Source organism: Schistocerca nitens, chromosome 5 (assembly GCF_023898315.1).
Source record: "Schistocerca nitens isolate TAMUIC-IGC-003100 chromosome 5, iqSchNite1.1, whole genome shotgun sequence".
Classification (NCBI taxonomy): domain Eukaryota; kingdom Metazoa; phylum Arthropoda; class Insecta; order Orthoptera; family Acrididae; genus Schistocerca; species Schistocerca nitens.
Window position 1 is genome coordinate 448,883,537 of NC_064618.1, and position 6,950 is coordinate 448,890,486.

Below are 6,950 nucleotides of genomic sequence, written 5' to 3' on the forward strand. Positions count from 1 at the left end.
CGATATCTCGGATGTATGTTTACTGATTTGATGTGAAGCCTCTCGATATCTCGAACAAGCAGGAGTTGCACTGCGTGTTGGAGAGAAGGTGTGTTTAGTGAATAAGAGTTAACCACACCACAACATAACATGACACTTTTTTTTTTTTTTTTTTTGTAAATAGATTGGAAACTGATTGGTGTAGAACGACGCTGCCCTTAAAAACTTTTGTAAATTTGGGTGGTGTGCTAGTAGTTATCCAAAAGTGTCTGCACGATGGGTGCCGGGAAACCTCACCCTGGATCACAAGAGTGCAAGAATTGGGAATCAGCCTCGATCACTTGACGCGGTGCGACAGAGAGGGAAATAGGTTCCTATTCAGAATTATCACAGGCAATGAGACCTGTGTGCCCCACTTTATCCTAGAGTCTAAGGCTGCCTCAATGACGTGGAACGCCTCCATTGACGAGCGAGGAAAAGATTCAAAGTGTCACACTAGTTGGTAAAATTTATGGCCACGCTGTTCTGGGACGCGAAAGGTGCGATTCTCCTTGATTTCCTCCAGCAAGGGACCATCAGTGCGGAACACAACTGCGATACCCTCACGCAGACATGGTCCGCCATTTGACGAACCTGACCAAGGGCTCTGGAGTGAATATGTTGGATATCAACGCAAAACTGCTTACGGCCAAGATTCGTCGCTTCGGATGGTAAAATTTGGATAATATGGCCTATAGCCCCGATATTGCACCAACGGACTTTCACTGGTCCTGCATTGAAAGACGCGCTCTCGGGACTTTAGTTCCAAGCTAATGCTGAGGTGGAGTGGATTGTGCAACATGTCCTTGCATCCCAGGGCACCGAATTTTGACAGAGTGGTTTTTTAAAACTGATTGCACCCTACGACATATGTCGGTGGCGACTACGTCGCAAAATAGTGCAAGGTGTATAGGTCATGATGCCATGGTGTATTTGCTTTTGCCGATAAGATGTCCGTGTGAAACAGTGACGAAACTTACTTTCGGAACGCCCCACGCACGGTACGAACAAAACTGCACAATATTTTATGCTGTGTAAAGTAGTTTTAGCAGAGAAGCAATTACGGAAACTCGCAGCGTAACACTCACAAGAATAATACACAGGGGCGTAGTAGACGAAACATAACTGTACTTTGTGCTCCCCTTAATATGAAGAGTGAATATTCGAGATTAACTGTGTTGAACATGTATCGGTAATCCCTCTTGCTATTAGTGAAATGGTTTCGTGTCGTTATTTGAAATGTTATTTCTGCTTCATGGCAACAGCTAATTCAGTGCAGGTATTCCATGTATACACATTTAAGGTATACATCATGGCAGGCCTATGCTGCAAAATGCAAAAGTCTCTCAGAATCAATTAATAAAAGACGTTGCTTAATAACCATGACAGTGTTTTATCAGGGCATCATATCAGTACGCAGATGAATTACACAAAAATTGCATTTATTTACACAAAAACACAGTAAGCCTGGTATTGGTATGACAATATTGCATTACAGTTTAGAATCTTATTAAAAATGGATGAGCAGCTATCTAGTCGTATAGGCTAATGCTTGCTCAAAAACGTGGAAGTCTACATAACTATCTTGCAGAAGTACAAAGAGCTTATTAAATAGCCTAATTTTATGCCCTAAAATCTTAGTTATTAATTAACTTTTACTGTGAAGTACTTCTGGGGTGATAGAAAGTGTGATCAATAAAAACACTATTCCAGTGCCCAAAGATGGTCTTCTTGCAGGGTTACCCCATGGAGTAAATACTTAGGCCATTTTTTTCTAAAACTGTGCTGTTCTGCTGATGAGTATGATTGTGCAGAACAATCTAGCCATTACGAAACAAATGGGTTTGCGCACATCATCACAGGTTACTAACAGCCAACAGCAGCCGTAAACACCCAGTCTGACAAAAGCAGTATCTGTCTCTTCCCATTGCATCCCCTAGGTCTTTATTAATGAAAATATGTGTGAGAGACAGACCTGCAGAATAAATATAATTTCGAATGAAACAGTACAAGCAAACCAAAATACTGCAGCTTGGGCAAAGTCAGCCATATTAAAGAAAAGTCTTTTAGTATACTGTGTTAAACATCAGGAGCCTCACTACTACAGGGGACACTTCTCGTAGACATACCAGTATAGGAAAATGAAAGGGCAGGTAAATTGCATGTGTTGTGCATATAGTAACAAGACTTGGAAATCACTGGAATGGGACAGTTTCATGTTGATGGGTAGAAGCTAACATTTTCTGCTGTAGAACCAGTGTGAAGAAAGGGGGAATGAAGTTGACTCCTAGGCTATTCAGGTTGATGAATGTTGTGTTAAACAGCTCTTTGAATGCTGTTCCCCAGTAGTGGACCAGGAAACATTCAAGCTTATAGTACTGGCAAGATATGTCTTAAGCTTCATAAAGCAACTTCGTGATAGTTTTGATCAGGTCTTCCAGAAATGAATGATTCTGGAGATTTTAATGCAGATTTTCTGTCAGATAGTACTGATAGAGACTACCTCTTTTTTGATGTCAAGCTTTGGATTCTTAACCTAAGTAAAGTTCCCTTTAAGAACTGAGGGGCGTAGTGCAATAGCCGTTGACAGATTCTTCGTAGATACAACCACCTTCAATGATAAGCCAGTAGTTGTTTTAAAAATGTGAAAATGATGGTCATATGTCAACAGTAAAATTTATGAATTATTTATGTATAGATTAGAGAAGAAAATGATTGTAGCCTATTACGGAACCATAAACAAAAATTTACACACAGTGTTGAAAGATAAACTCCAGATAGAATGTTGCGAAGGCGTTGATAAAACAGGCAGTCTTTATGGAAAATTTTAATGTTTTCCTAACATCTCGGTACACTTTGAGTCATGTTATTGCTAAAACAGAGTAGGCCTACAATTAAATAGAAACAAGGATAAAGGACACATTTACTACGAGGATGAAGATATCTTCTGTAAGAAAGTGAGAGTGCTACCTAATTCAGAAGACAATCTGTAAAGAGTTGAAGCTCTGTTACTGTCAGTATTGTAACATCCTCTGGGCATTTTGCTTAGCTAGTTTTATTCTTGCAGTTTGAGGATTGCTCAGTTATGACGTGCCACCCACTCCATTCACAGCATTGCAAGTGTTGGAATGTTGGTGCCCAAAAGTTATTGGCTATATAGAGATGTTGAGGTTCACCGATGGTATTGTAGTTCTGTCAGGGACAGCAAAGGACCTGGAAGAGCAGTGGAATGGAATGGACAATGTCTTGAAAGGAGGATACAAGATGAACATCAACAAAAGCAAAATGAGGATAATGGAATGTAGTCGAATTAAATTGGGTGATGCTGCCGGAATTAGATTAGGAAATGAGACACTTAAAGTAGTAAATGAATTTTGCTATTTGGGGAGCAAAATAACTTATGGTCAAAGTAGAGGGGATATAAAATGTAGACTGGCAATGGCAAGGAAAGCGTCTCTGAAGAAGAGAAATTTGTTAACATCGAGTACAGATTTGTCAGGAAGTCTTCTATGAAAGTATTTGTATGGAGTGTAGCCTTGTATGGAAGTGAAACGTGGACGATAAATAGTTTAGACAAGAAGAGTATAGAAGCTTTTGAAATGTGGTGCTACAGAAGAATGCTGAAGATTTGATGGGTAGATCACGTAACTAATGAGGAGGTATTGAATAGTATTGGGTAGAAGAGAAATTTGAGGCACAACTTGACTAGAAGAAGGGATCGACTGGTAGGGCATGTTATGAGGCATCAAGGGATCACCAGTTTAGTATTGGTGGGCAGCGTGGAGGGTAAAAATCGTAGGGGGAGACCAAGAGAAGAATACACTAAAAAGATTCAGAAGGATGTAGGCTGCAGCAGGTACTGGGAGATGAAGAAGCTTGCACAGGATAGAGTAGCATAGAGAGCTGCATCAAACCAGTCTCTCGACGACAACAACAACATAGATGTCGACCACAATGTTCCAGGGTGCTGCTGCTGCTGCTGCTGCTGCTGCTGGTGGTGGTATGTAATATGTATATCACTATCCTCCCTCTCCATATATGTTTATATATAAAAATTACGTGCTGTTTTGTCATGTATGCTTAACAAGGGTCATTGCTGTGTTTGTTCTAGTGACTGACAAAAGGCATACAATTTGTTGTGAGCCAGTGGATCCCTGTGAGCCAGCTCATACTCCAATGATGTTGATGATTTGTGATGAGATGAAGAAGCGGGATCAGGAGCCACCACCATACCACTGATTTATTCAGGCATGGCAGAGTTTTTACATGAGTATCTGTCCATCTGTCTCTTTTTGCATGAGCATATAAGTGTGTGTATTAACTCCAGACACTTATAGGCTGCTGTGTTGTTATTTTGCAGAAATGTTCGGCGAATTAGTGCTGCCACATCTATCGTCTTCGTCCGCACATGGACTTTTTTATTTTATTTGCTGCAATTCACAAATAACTGAACCTAGTGACCAAATTGTGCATTTACGTAATGTGTAGTTGTTATTGTTGTAACAAAATTTTAACACTGGTGAAGCTTTAATACTTGTAAACACAAAACTGGGAAATAAAAGTGCTGAAAATTAACAATTTATGTATTTAGAAGACAGGAAAATAGAAATATATGAAAGAGTTTAGATTTGGAGAATACCACCCCTGATGCTCCCCATGAGGGAGGACCTCAGAAAGACATTGAGCCCCTCACTCCTGGCAACCCTACCCAATCAACTACCACTTGCCATCTGAGGATGAGGACCTCTGCAGTACTTTGAGCCTCTTGCACTCAGATGACACGATTCTACATCTAGGTTAGGTACCTTTTCTTCATCTGTGTCTACACTCTGCAAACTACCATGAGATGCATGGCAGAGAGTACGTTCTGTTGTACCAATTATTAGGGTTTCTTCCTGTTCAATTCACTTATGTTTTCTAGCATAAAATAATGCGTGGTTATGTTTTTATTTGCTTCTGCTGTCTATTAACTATTACTACTTGTTTTAAGTTTTGAGTGCTTCATGTATGAAGCAGCCATTCTGCTGTTCATGTTGCTGTAACTAGATTTCATTCTGGGTGTTGTATGCGTATCAACACTGATCTGATCATTTCCTTTTTTATTCTTCTATGTTAACAAGTGTTGTACAAATTGTTGCTGGCTGGTGTGGCCGAGCAGTTCAAGACGCTTCAGTCTGGGACCGCGCGGCTGCTACGGTTGCAGGTTCGAATCCTGCCTCGGCCATGGATGTGTGTGATGTCCTTAGGTTAGTTAGGTTTAAGTAGTTCTAAGTTCTAGGGGACTGATGACCTCAGATGTTAAGTCCCATAGTGCTCAGAGCCATTTGTACAAATTGTTACATTATGGGAGGGGGGAATGTAGTGGCATGGGAATTGGGGAAGTAAATGGGTATCTTCCATGGTATTGCATAATATGTTCAAGGGATTGGAAAATAGCTGGACTGGAATGGAAGATGAGTCCTTAAGGCTGAACTGGATAGTGCTAGGCAGGAATTGGTTAGGTTAAGGGGCAGAAGGGTGAAGACAGGTATGGCATGGTAGCAAGGAACAGGGGCCACAGAACAGGACAGTATCTTGACAGTTTCATCATTGACACAAACAATAGAGTTGCCCTGCTACCTCAGTTAAGGAAGGAAGTGGTTCAGGTAGATGGTAGATGTAAGTGTAGTCAGAATTCAACGGTTTTTCACCAGGAAACCATGAAAAAAAGTAGAAAATAGGAGGAAAATTCTGTTGTTAGTAGCCATGGAAGAGGTGTGGGCCAGACCTTGCAGGCAAAAGTGCAAGTTAACCAAGTGATTGAGGATGTAGGATCATTGTGCAAGAGTTTTACAAAGCAGGATCGTGTTGCACTAGGGGGTGGAGCAGGAAACACTACTATAGGGATCAGGGCTACAATATTGAGTGTGACCTGTTGAAAATAGCATCTGCAGTGAACCATACAAATGTTGGCTTGGTTCCCGCTTTCATGTGGTATGATCGGCTCCAATTGACCAACTCTGTCATGAGGGTCAATATGGAACAGTATCAGCTGCTTTGGGCGGCTTCTTTGTCAGAATAGGTCTTGTTCCTGTTAATAGAATTGGCAGGTGGGACTTAACAAGACATGGCCTGCATCTCAGTAGGAAATGACTAAGATGATAGCAAAATCTTTAAGGGGGACACTAAAACTCATGGGAGTACCCCTTTTTTAGGCTAAGATCAGTGTCCAGTGATTAAACATTGAATGAAATTAAGTTTAATGAGAAGCTCAGACAGACAGGTATTAGAGCTGTTGAAATATCACAAGATTCTCATAAAAGTACAGTGATAAATAGTATACTGCATCAGAATATCAGGGGATTAAAATACAAAAAGATTAACTTCTTATTTGTTTAGAAGATTTAGGAACTGAGGGTGGGATAGATGTACTATGCCTTTCTGAATATCATACAGTCTTAGATATGAAAAAGGTAAATATAGGTGGATATAAACTTTCAGCACATGTACATAGAGACACTGTAGGGAGAGGAGGTGCCATGTAAGTTAAAATCTGTCATAGTGTGAAACATTTAGAAAATTAAAAAAAAAAAAATGTGTAGAGCAACATAAAGAAGATTGTCCATGTGAGCTTAAACTAAGTAATGGTGCTTTTGTAATTGCTGCTGTGTATAGATCCCCATTGGGAAATTTTCGGTTATTTTTGAAAAACTTTGATTGTTTGTTATGCTAACAGAGGGAAGCAAATTATTGATTATTGGTATTTTCTGGAAGAGTCTGATAGAAACCTTGACCTTGAAGTATTACTAGGTTCTTTCAATTTGATGTCAGTTATTGATTTTCCTACTCGGGTGGTACAGGAAAGCTGCACGCCGATAGATGTTTTTATAGACCAAGATAAATTTAATCAAATAAAAACTTTTCCTGTTAAGAATGGTCTGTCCGATCGTGAT